The sequence below is a fragment of the Pyxicephalus adspersus genome, chromosome 3 (assembly GCF_032062135.1).
Source record: "Pyxicephalus adspersus chromosome 3, UCB_Pads_2.0, whole genome shotgun sequence".
Classification (NCBI taxonomy): domain Eukaryota; kingdom Metazoa; phylum Chordata; class Amphibia; order Anura; family Pyxicephalidae; genus Pyxicephalus; species Pyxicephalus adspersus.
The window spans coordinates 146,408,739-146,421,807 of record NC_092860.1 but is presented as its reverse complement, the minus strand read 5'-3'; the positions used below and the strand labels follow the sequence as shown (position 1 = coordinate 146,421,807).

General features: G+C 38.6%; 1 protein-coding gene and 1 long non-coding RNA gene across 5 annotated transcripts in view; one reads left to right on the top strand and one right to left on the bottom strand.

Annotated features, from left to right (window-relative positions):
* The window catches only part of CTNNA2 (catenin alpha 2), a 1,156,022-nt gene that overhangs the window by 637,187 nt on the left and 505,766 nt on the right, over positions 1-13,069 (bottom strand). The gene's annotated exons all lie outside the window — the stretch shown is intronic.
* Positions 6,769-13,069, top strand: part of LOC140327293 (uncharacterized) — a 54,147-nt gene continuing 47,846 nt past the window's right edge. For all 4 annotated transcript variants that reach the window (XR_011920016.1, XR_011920018.1, XR_011920017.1 and 1 more), the window contains exon 1: positions 6,769-6,931. This is a non-coding gene — a long non-coding RNA (uncharacterized lncRNA). The remainder of the gene's footprint in view (positions 6,932-13,069) is intronic.

Here is a 13,069-nt window from a genome sequence, read left to right as displayed (position 1 = left end):
GCTCATCCCTATCAGCAACTACTAAAGATTGCTTTAGGAAAAAGCTGAATGCTTTTCTAGAACAGAATTTAATTGGGTGTTAAGGATTTATAGTAAAGATAACAGAGACTGATGATCCAGGGAACATCCAATTGCCTCATGGAATCAGGAAGGAATTTTCTTTTCCCTGTTGTAGCAAATTGTACCAGGGTTTTTTTGGCCTTCCTCTGGATCAACTATGTCTTATAGGGTTTTATATCTGAGATATGTTAATTTCCCTAGTGGTTGCACTTGATGGACTTATGTCTTTTTTTCACCCTGACTTACTATGTAACTATGTAACCAAATGGTGAAAATTACACCCAACACACAGGAAGAGGATACCATGATTTGTACATCATGCAAAGAGGTGTGGGTGGTATAAAATCAGGGTGAATCTCTTTTTTTTCCCGAGTGAGCTTGCAAGGATGATTGCCAAGGCTACCACAATTTCATCATCAGAAAACCAAAACCCTGCACCATCCAGCCTGTGATGCTTGTGTAATTTAGACCTGTTTCATGTTTGAACTGTTATTCACGTAGGAAGGCTGTCTGCAGCTCCTCCGCCTGTCAGCAAATGCGAGGGCTTCACTTTACTAATTTCATTGCGTTACAATGTGATGGGCCCCTGCCCTGTACAACGTGCATATGAAGCCAGTGAAAATAGCTGAAGAGGCTAGATGGAAGCCATTCTTTATCACTCTGTGACAGGAAAAATGCTCAATGACTGAGGAACAGGCTAAGGCCTCCTGCCAGGCCTAAAAATAGAGCCATTTTTTTCCTTCTGCTTTTGGTCATGTGATTTTATGAACCGAAGAGGCCGCGGCTAGGCTGAGCCTTTATTGCATTTGTGAAATGACTTTTAAATCAAATTACAGATCCAAAGCCTACATTATACCAAGTTAAGGAGACATACCTACCCAGAGATTTATTAACATATACGGTATACTGGTCTTGTCTTTCCTGCCAGTTTGTAGCGTGCAGTGGTGTTGTTGAATTTTATGAGAGACTCCCTACACGGGGGATGCGAGCCATTTGTCAGAGGTAACAATATTATAAACAGAGGAACGACGCCTCTGCAAAAATGATAAAATAGTAATGCACCTGCTTACATAGCTGCATCCAAATCAACTCAAAATACCAGCTTATGGCTGATGTCCTTTCATTGTCTGTAAATCTTACTCTACAAATGTGTATCTGCTATCACTGAATACTGAGGTATGCTTTTTTATGAGATATTTAAAATATTTCAGCTAACTTTCAACTATACAAACCCTTTTTATGTCATTAACATTTTAATATACTGTAAATACTCAAAAATAAACCAGTTATTATATATATTATAAACCAAAACTATAAATAAGAATATAAATGTTAAATAAGTTCTCTTTTTCACCTAAAAATACAGGAAAATGCTTTGTCTCGAATACACACCTACAGCACAAAATGCCACCGCTGGCATTTAAACAATAATGAACAGAAAAGCCAAAATAGTAGTGGAACAATCAATCAATTTAGTGGAACAAAAATTTAAAATCATATGGGCACAGTCTGTATATCTTTTTTCTCCTTTTTAACGGGTTAAAGTATTTTGTACTTTTGATTATATTATCAGCCATTTGTGCATTATTGTTGCTCACCAGTAGATGGTGCAGTGTCCTTATGTAACCTGTGTAATTAACTAATAATGTATCAAAAAGGAGGAGTTTGTTATATAATTTACATGAGGACACAGCACCATCTAATGGTGTGACTCAATTATAAACCAAGATTTATTTTCTAAGAATCTTTATTTGATTCAAATATACTGGTTTATATTCCAATATCGCAAAACCATCGGAAGATTGAGGAAAGCATTACGATCCCCGGGACTAGAGGTAATTAACCTCTAGTGCCCCGGGATTGCAGTGGATTCTCAGGGCTGCAATCATTCTTGCAGCCCTGGGAATCCTCCTGTTTGTGATCCCCGGCACTAGAGGTTAAATAATTGAGAGTTCATCTGCAGTTCAGTTCCCACAGTCACCTGATAAGTACAGCCTGGTGACTGTGGGAACTGAACTGCAGATGAGCTCTCAACAGTGAAACTCCATTAAGAGTTCCCCTGCAGTTCCACTGCGATCCCCGGGTACTAGAGGTTAATTAACCTCTAGTGACCCGGGATCGCAGTGGATTCTCAGGGCTGCAATCATTCTTGCAGCCCTGGGTATCCTGTTTGCGATCCCCGGCACTAGAGGTTAAATGGGAAAAAAGCTTTCCCCAGCCAATCAGAGAGCACTAGAGGTTTTGAATGGGGAGACGTGTCCCCATTTAACCTCTAATACCGGGGATCGCACACTGAGCTAATCAGCACAGCCCGCAATCTTTTTTTTTTTTGAAAAATCAAGCTCAATTGGCAAATTTACACTGGCCATTCTCACTTACAATGTCGGTACACGAGAACGGCCCAATTCGCTGCTCTCTCGCTCACTCATAGCTATTTATGATTTTAATACTTTCTAATAAACTAACCCAGATCAAACATGCAGTTCACTGAAGTTACATACAGGTCAACATACCAATTAGGAATTTGTACTCATAAAAAAGGAAATAAATTGTTGGCTTTATAAAGTGCACCTGCTGCTGTGAATATTTTAGAAGACTGAAGATATTAGAAGACTATTACTAGAGGGGGAAACAGGGAACTAAGACGCCAAGGCAGTGCTGGAAGGAAAAGCTGGGGTACCTGAGCTGCTGAGTCGCTGTTATGTAGTAGAGATGAGTATAAGCCAGGATTCTAACTTATTACTGTGCTGGGGAACTAAATCATTGTTGGGAACAGGAAGAATGGTTCACTCAGCATCTGAGTCACTGCCGGGGTTGAGGGAAGGGGTAGTTGAGGTTCTAAGTTAGTGCTGGGAGGGGGCAGCAGGGAGAGCTGAGCTGCTGAGTCTATGCTAGGTAGGGGAAGTGAAGCTACTAAGTCACTGCTAGAACTGCTTCTCCAAGGGTCCAGGGGCAGGGATGTTCAGCTTCTGGATCACTGCTGGCAATATGGTTCACCGTAAATAAACTTTTTAGCATAGGGAACTCAGATAGATAGAAGCGGTGGTTGGATCCACAGATACAGCAAATATTTAAAAGCTTAAAAGTAGATAATATAATAGCTTTAAAACAGGTTTTTCCTCTTTGACCAAACTACCTCTTTTAAAAAAAAATAAATAAATAAAAAGAGCACCTTGTGGCGTATATATTTAGCTAGAAGGGACTTTATTGCCATCTCCATCTGGTGTAATTGCCTTAGCTTACCCGGTAATAGAAGCAGCTCCAGCCTGACACTGCAATAAGCACAAAGCAGCCTCCTATTTACCCTGGCTGTGCATTAAGATGCCGTATTGTACAGTGGAGTACACAGGCAGAAAATTGATATGCTGATAGCATTCAATTACATGTCATTATTCAGACTCCGCCGCACACTGCCGCAGAAAACGACCGCACGTTGTGTTATTCTGCTACAAAACACTCCTTACTGTAAATTGGAGATATACAGTCTGGCCAATTTAATAAGGCAATGAGCGCGGTATACGGTGCACTGAGCCGCAGCAACTAATCACAACCAACTTTTGTATCGCTTCGACTGCTCCAAAGGCTCGGGGGACCATAGGTTGTCATGGGTTATTGCATATCATTGTAGCTTTAGCTGTGCTGTGGCTGTAGGTAACAGTATATAGCAGCAGGAATAGATACAAGGGAAGCGGGGAATTTGTAAAGAAGATTGATAGTCGTTTTAGCTGTATTTTAATACACGCATGAAAAAGATTAAACTTAACAATTGTATTATGTAGGCTGTTCTATCTGCTAAAGACACCTATTTCAATGTCTTACCCCAAGAATGGCAATTGTTTTGTGCTGCCCTCCTCTAGTGATAACAAATCTACCCATGTTCAAAAAAGTTTGAATCTAGCATTAGTATTCCATTTAATTTCAACCCAACACAAACCGATGTTAACCTTACAAGGTAATGAAGGTATATCAGGCTTACAGGAAGTTGTAGGTAATAAACACATTGATAATGAGCTTGTTGTTGAGATATATAGCAGGCAGCATTTGTCTACTCAAAACTCAGAATAAATGTAAAAATAGAGAATAGCAAACAAGTCCATGTTGATCTAATGGTGGTGTTGGAACTTGTCATCCCTTGCGTGGCCAATACTTCCAATCATGGTAGTAGGATACTAATGCCAACATTAAACCAGTGATCCTGTTACCAAAGTCAACAGAACCAGTCCCCAACTGCCCCAGAACACTTATAATCATTGAAACAAATTGGGATGGCTGTAAAACCTTTTTGTATTGGTGTTTCATTGCAGTGCTGCTTTAGAAACACATAGTTACATAGCTATTTAAGTTGAAAAAAGACAAGTTCATCAAGTTCAACCATTAGGGAAATAAACATATCCCCGATAAAAACCCTATGGACATAGTTGATCCAGAGGAAGGAAAAAAAAACCTGGTTCAATTTGCTTCAACAGAGGGAAAAAGTCCTTCCTGATCTTGGTCAACATTTTCTGTTGTCTTTACTTTAATTTTTTATCCCGAGTTATATTCTGTGCTTTTAGAAAATCATCCAGCTTTTTCTTAAAGCAATCTATAGTAGTTGAACCTACAGCCTGAGGGAGCTGATTCCACATTTTCACAGACCTTACAGTAAAGAATCCCTTCCTTATCCAGAGCTTAAACTTCTTTTGCTCCAGACACAAAGAGTGCCCTTTTGTTCTTTGTAATGAACTTAAAGTGAATAATGGGAAAGAGTTCTCTATATGAACTATTTATATATTTATACAGGGTGATCATATCCGCCCTTATACGTCTCTTCCCAAGGGAAAATAGATTCAGTCAGTAAAATTCATTTGGAAGAAAACACATGCTTCAGAAAAGACAAAACGTGAAATGTCTAGTTTTCGATTTCTATAAAAGCATTTCCTCATTATTAATCAATGTTTGGCTTTTCCATTAAATTGAAGTTGTATTTTAACCTTCTGTACCCATTTGTGAATCAGGCACCTGTATGCATTTTAAGTACCCAAAAGCATGCAGGAAAAGGTGAAAAAAACAAGTAAAAAAAAGTAAAGTATGCACATGTGTGCTTCACTTCCCCCATACTTTAGTGAATCAAACACAAATGCACACTGTTTCCTATGTAGGTAAATCAGGCTCTGAAAACAGAGTTTTAGAGTATATACATTATTTCTATATATAGGGTACAGGGTACTATGAAAGAAAAATCAAGACAGAAAAGAAAAGGCAAATATGTAATCGTAACGCAAAAGAAAAATTCAATCTAACTTTTAAAAAAGACATGTCAGCCATTTTTGATGAACTAGCACTAGAAAACTAGAAGGGAATGTGAATTTGTCTTAGCTTGATAAAGGCAAAAATGTGGAACAAATCCAAACCAACTATTTACCCTCCAAAAATGCTTGGTTGACAAGTTAATATTATCTGCTTGCTATGATGATAATCAGGAGACATTGTTCCTATTGGCTGGTGCTTATGAACAACACTGGCTCATCGTGCCAATTGTAACAGTTGGAGCGGTTAACAATCGCCGTGATCAGGTTAACAATTTGAGTAAATTTAAATCAATTGTAGGATATTTATCCAACACCTAGAACTGCTGTGATGGGGTCCGGTAAAAAATATTTTCCCTTCACCTTTTTATTTTGGTGACAACAGTTTCAGCAAAGAGGAAGTGAAGAAAAATCAGAAACAGGGGCCCTTACAATTACTCTATTCAAAACTAAAAAAAAGTTTTGGTTGGGAATATACATTTAGGCCCTGTACAGCAACCAACCTTATCTTAGTCTGTGTTTGTTTCCAGAATTAGGGATCCATTACGGTCATCATTCAAGGTCAACAAGTACTTACTAGGCTGGGATGATGGATCAGATATCATACTTACAGGGGAGAAAAGCAGGGGAAAGATCTGATCAGTATTTGATCCTTTTTCATTGTACATTCACAGCCAGAAGAAGAAGAGGTAAATAAGGTAGAAAAATTTAAGCAGCCATGGTTTCCTAGAGTCCCTCAATAGATGGGTTAGTACCATTATTATTATTTCCGTGGAAGAAATGCTGCTCAACTATACTCATGTCCTGATCATCATAACCTAGCGTACATAAACTTGTTTTTAAACCATAGATAATAATATGCTGGTCCCCCATGTGCAGTCATATCAGGCTCAATTCTTCTGGGAAGACTTTCCATAAAATTTGGGTTGTGTGGCCATTTAGTCAAAGAGTATTTGGAAAGTCAGCTGGACAAACTGACTGACGATCACATTTCCAATTCATTCCACAGGTCTTGATGGAGGTTAATGTCAGGTATCCATGAAGGTCAATGAGTTTCCTCACAATAAACTGGTCACACCATGTGTTCATGCAGTTGGCTTTTTGCATATGGCTGCAGTCATGCCTAAACAGAATTGAGCCTTCCATAGACTGTTGCACACAATTGTCTAGTATGTGTTTGTGAATTGTAGTGATACCAGCACTGGAAATACCAGAACTCCATGATTTGGAGGGGTGTTAATAAACATTTGTCCGTGTTCTGCATGTGGGGCACGGATTTGGAATTATACACTCTTGTTAATTTTTTTAAAGAGTTAAAAGTGATATATTTATCTCTCTGTGATTTCCTTTGTAGAGGAAGTGGCTTTGAAAGCACAGATGCTTATGCTCAGTGAGATTGCAAGATGTTTAGCATCGCGTTTAAACAGAGAACAAAAGCACTGTGATACATCCGAGCCCCCATGAGAATTTTCTGTTTGTAGCTCCGTCTTTGCAGACTGTTACGGTGGAGAGGTATTGGCATGCTTTTAAAGATATGGCTTTGAAGATCTGTCTTGATAATTATTTCAAAGTTGCAACATAAGTAGGTAATTATATCTTTTAGAATTTCTTTTCTTTCCTGTTTTTGGGGGGCTTTGGGAAGTGAAATATTCTTTCTTGGCTTATTGCTTTTATAGGATTGAGTTAAATTTGCGTAATAGATTTCTTATCTTGAATTAAACACATTTGCCATGAAAGCTGTGTTAGTTAACAAAAGTGTTAAAAGAGAACTCTGCTATGCACCATTTGTATTAAAAAAAATAAAATGTAGCATTTTAGAAAAAACACAACATGGTGCACTAATCATTTGTCTGTAGCCTATTTTTTTTTTTTTTTTAATTGCATAAAGTTGGGGAAGATTAGGACTCAATTTTTCTATTGCTGGAGTATATGTTATGTTATGTTAAATCTTCTGTTTTTAATATATATAAACATAGTGCATAGAGCTCACTAGTGAGCAATGACTCTAAGTCCCACACCAATTGTCAGCAGGACCAAAAAAAAAGTTTCAATCAGTTTTACATACAGTTTTACAGCAGACCCATTTTATGAGCCTTGATACTTTCTCTTCATTGGGACATTGATACTGAGTTAGCTGCAGTAGATAAGTTTCTATATATACAGCATAAAATATGGTCAGTTAAACTATCTTTTCCTTTTCTTTTCCTTTAACCAAGTCCTCCTACTTAACATTAAGTCCCCAAAACACCTTGGCTGATTAGCTACACACCAATATTAACTAATTATAACTATATAAGCATTCCACCTACTGGCAGGTAACCCGGGATCACTTGAGGAGTGGAATCTAGGCGATACCTGGTCTTTACCTTGCAAGTGATGGGCCAGTAACCCTAGTGATTACCGGCTCTTTGCTGCAAGGTATTGGCAGGTTGAGCCCCGCCAGACGAGAGGAACAGCTTAAGTAGGTGGGCATTTTTGTGGAGAGTCAGGTGTTGTCACAAAACACACAAATGATCTTCAAAATCAAGGTGGAAAGTCAGGCAGGTGGCAGGCAAAGCAGTATCCAGGCAAGGCAACATTGCTACTCAGGTGGTAGGTCAGGGCAGGCGATAGGATATGCGGTCTCAGTGTCCAGGCAGAAGGTCAGGAAGGCCAGCAGGCAAATGGAGCCTTGGTGTCCAGATGGAAAGCTCAGGGCAGGGTACAGGCAGGGCCCATGGTAATGAGAGTCCTAAATGCTAAGAAGCTGGTGCAAAGTCACAGCACAAAGCACTTGCACAGCAAAGGGTAATATAGCCTCTGGCCCTTTAGAGTGACCCTGCCTCCTGGGGTGATACTTGTGCAAGTTAAGGAGCATGGCTGCTCGCCCCTACCATAACAGTCAGGGCACAGAAGGGGTTGTGGTGGAGAACAGCGTGTAACCCAGACAGACAGGCTGTAGAAATCCACTGTGGGATCCTTTGAGGTAAGGAGGTATTGTCCCTATCATCAGAAGTTAGTTTTGCTGTCTATGTCCCACTGGGTTGATTAGGTTACACCTCTATTTGTCCCAGTGAACACAATAACACAAAATAAGCAAAATACCCTCTGAAATATCAAAAGGCATACAGGCTTGTATCCAGCAAGGCAGTATGTAAGTCAAATGAATAAAGTAATTCTATAATATTACAAAAAAATCTGCAATGCTCTCCATTGGTTGGCAGTGACTACATACATAATTTGTGCTGATTAAAGGGCACTGTGTAGAGCTACAAAAAGGAAATGCCTTCAAAATCGCAATGACCTTTTTAACCAGAAGTTTTAAAATACTTTTGCATTATCCTTAAAATTAGCTGTGTGATATCCATCTCTCTCTATGGTGATTTGCTCCTTATAAACTGTGGATGAAGAAAAAATTCTAAACTCTTGGCGTAATTACTTTTACGTGGATTAAAAAAAAATAAAGACTCATCTAGTGAGGTCTAACCTTTCCATTAAAATTTGCATGTTGTTCTTATGTAATTTTTACTAGGTGGTTCAATTGTACTATAGATTGTCATGTTTATTAAAATCATAAAATTATCATTTTATCTATGAATTCCATATCTCAGTGGGGGAAAAACCAATTCTTTAGAAATGTCATCTTTCTTTTGTCTGCTCTGGTTGGTATTATTAGGGATTTAAAATGGTTGTAAGAGAGCAAATAACTATGCAAATAATGTAAATGACAATCATCACAATGGTTTGGCTAGTAGCCCATATCGGCCAATTAGAACTAAGCTAGGGGGAAAAGTAGGAAAGTTTAAATGTAAATGGGGACTCTAGATTACTTTTTATTTTGTTTATGATGATATTAAATGTATACACAGTTTGACTAAGAAAAAAACAGTGTCTAGTCAAATATACCCTGTACTATCTTTAGAACTTAAGAGGAAATCAGGATACATATTCCCACAATTCTAAATTGATGAGTCATCAGTGAGAAAAACAGATACATATGTTGTGTATTATACTGGATAACAAGGTCTGGCCTGTAGCTCTAAAGAGAGTGGGAATTGAAAGCAAAACATTTTACATTCAATTGTTGTATTCCAGCTTATATACGACCCTGGAGATATATTAAATTTATTAGTAACACATCTTCCGCCCCACATACAGTATATGCCAGCTGCTATGCTCTTTGGCAAGTGTCGGCACATGCGCTCTACTGGGATAGATAGACAGTGCCTGACTTTGCCCAAACTATATCACTAAAAACACCTCACACCTTTGATCTAAGCTTTTTTATTTTTTTTATAAAAGATAATGTTACAAATGAGAAGGGTGTGGTGTATTGGATCTTATTTTTTTTGTATAATCTTAAAGGAGTGTTAGCCGTTCTCAACTAGGGTTCCTCTAGGGGTTCTTTGAACTGTCATTGAATATGCCAATGCCACTTCATAGAACCATCTGCCGGACACTAATGATCTACTGAGTTGTCTATAAATGTGGTATTCTAGCCAACATTGTAAGGGTGAGCATTCTTTCTGCTGGCTACTGGTATTAGAAGCTTTTTCCCCAAATATTTGGTTTGAGCAAGGGGTTTGATGAGATACAGTTAATATGTTTTAGGGGTTCCCTGAGACCTGAACTCTATATCAAGAGTTCCTTAGGGGTAAAAAGGTTGAGAAAAGCTGGGCTACCCCATGGCACCTGACACCACCAAAGTCCTGCACATAATATTCAGTATACGCAATGCTAGAGATGACTAAGAGACCTACTAAAGATGTGGTTCAAGACAGCAGAAGACAGTGAGTGATTGGAGATGTGCTGCTTTGGACTAATCTTTATGAATATCGGCATGACAAGTACAGGATGAGCATCAAAGCTTTGTCGTCAATGTTTTGGACTGTTGTGACCTTATACTCCTATCTACCTTCTTTAGGTAGGCAGAAAAAGACAACTACAGATTACAAATGCCAGAATGAGGTTGAAGGGCCATTAGGCTTCAGTGACCAGATCTCTGTATCTGTACATCCTAGGCTGTTGTTCATTTAAATATTTTTAATGCACTTTGGGGGCAAACAGATCACTGTATTGTGTTCATACGTTTGGTTATCCTTTAAAGCAAACCTATGTTTCACCCATATGGTCAGTTAGCACTGCGAAAGTTCATAGCTCTTTTCAGCTATTACTTTGGCTACTTGATGCTTAAACAGATCTTTAGTAGTAGAACAAAATGGAGAGTAAGGTAATGCTGCTGGGGAGGAGAATTTGTTGAAGGTTTACTTTAAACTAGGATTATCACATTAGAAATATAAAAATAAATAAATATATTGCAGATTGCCATTACCATACTGGCCATAGTCTGATGCTGCTAAAGCATGTTTATCATAGCCAAGCACGATAAAAATATATGCCTCTAATCCTTTCCAATTAGAACTCGTAGCATCTGCTGTATCACAAATCCTACAACGTACAAACAGTTTTGAATTGAGATAAACAGCGGGAACATGCATAGATTTAAATATATAATCTGCATATTTCACAAAACTGCTTTTCACAGGAATATTGTCACTGGTTTTTGTCCCACTTTTCTAAGAAATACAATTGGTGAATGATTGATGGAGACGTTAAAAGGTAATTTAGACAAAACAAATATCGAATTTCCGTTTACCGTTTTCTGCATATCTAAGAGTAGTGTAGTAAAGAAATAGAGAGCAAAAAAGTTAAACCCATAAGAACATGAATAGGAAGGAGAGTTTCGCCTAGGAAGTGATCATTCACAAGGGTGGGAAAGACTTTATAGCGACCTTCCCTTCTGACTGCAAAATGTTTTGCAGATCTACTAGAAATAATGAACGTGAAGAACTTGCCCTTATTGCCTGAAGTATTAATTATTTAGGTAGGCCTTTGCAAATTGGGCCCATTTAGACCTGTCCACTCTGGTCTATTACATTAACATGTCTCATGGTAATTTAAATAGGAGGCTAATGCACCAGAATGAGCAAGCACCAAAGGAGCAGTATAGGTGGGGAACTGCAACCTATGTGCATTAAGGAAACGTTGCCTTAATGTGTTCGGATGCCTTTAACAATGAATGGCACCCTGACAAACTACATAGTGTAATGGTGTATTGCATTGCCTATTTATTTACATGTTACCACAATGCTTTGGTGTGAAAAGACCTTCTCCTTTATCTTTCTTTTTCTCCACTCCTTTCGCTCTCCCCTCTCCTTTCTTTCTCTTTTTCCCAATCCCTCCTCCATTCTCTCTCATCTCTCGTCGTATTTCTCCTCCTTTTTTCTTCCCTCCCTATCCAAATATTTGTCTCTCTCTCTCTCTTCTCTCCCCCATCTCTCTTCTTCCTTCTTAACATCTCTCCTTCCATCTCTCCTCTTCTTTCTCTCTTTTCTCTCCGCCTATCTCTCCTCTCTTCTTCTCCCCTTCTCTGTCCCCACTTTTTCTCTCCTACCTCTCGCAGATCTCTTCTTTCTTCTTCTCCCCTTTCTGCACCCCCCTCTCTCTCCCTCCATGTCCTCTCTCTACCCCAAGCTCTTCTCTCTCTCTCTCCCTCCATCTCTTTCTCTCCCTCTCTCTCTCTCTCTCTTTTGAAGGGATATTGTAGCAATTTCCATCTACCCAAGGGCTTAACAATTAAATGACACAGACCCTAATCCTGCTGCAAGACAATAATATTACAGGACTTTGGGTCTGTAGCTTTGTAAAATGGAATTAAAAAGTTAAGCAGCACTTAGTCATATTCAAAATGTCATCTCTATTTAGCGTAACCGTTTGATACCTAATGCTGATAGATGACCAGCTCTGACTCCTCGAGGAAAAAAATGCTTCCCTCTTTATATCAGGTTTAAAAGCTTTTAAAATATTCCTGTCAGGGCCAATTGTGTTGTCTATTAATTGTGCTCACCAGTCATTACAGAGATAAAGGAAGGAGGGATAGATGAATGGGGACAAAAAAAAAATGGTGCAAGTTAGCAAATGGAGGCGCTGAGCAGAGGATCTGGGATATGAAAGTACTGTGAAAGGCAGAGGTCCTTGGGTGGACTGCCCTACCTGAGATAGGTAGAGCTATAATATAAAAAAATAGAAAATTTGTATAGTCTTCCTGGCTATCCAGCTAACATATTAAATAAAGTGTATGGTCATTTTTTTCAGGTTATATTTATGACTATATATTACATTTAAATATTATGTGGAATTCTATCCAGCCCGTAGGTAGAGCTCTGGTTTGTTTTTGCAAATGTAAAATATTTGCATTCCATTGTTTTGCAAATTCATTGTATGCAGTAGATCATCATATTTGTGAATGAGGTTCTACACAGATAAAATGAGCCTAAGGCCTAGTACATATGAGCAGATGCACTGCCAATTTTGCACTCGACTTATCTGTTCATTTTTCCAAATGGCATTCAACTGACTTGAAAGTTGAACTAAAGTCCTACTTTTAAAATGGGCAATTCAGGCAGTCCTCGGCTTCCCTTGCAAGTGCTGGGAATAGGAAAAGACATGCGATGAAGGACATCAATTTTAAGCGGGACTTTTGAAGCCAGTACCATCAGTATATTACAAAATGTCAGTCGCTGACTCACTTGCAAGGGAAGCCGATGGAATAGGAACATGGTTGTGCTGTTGGGCTGTATGTTCCTATATCTGTTTGAGGACTGAAGGACATGAAACTTAGGATCACTGTGATTAATATTGAAAATTGAAAGAAATTACTCACTAATTAGCTAAACGGGATTTAA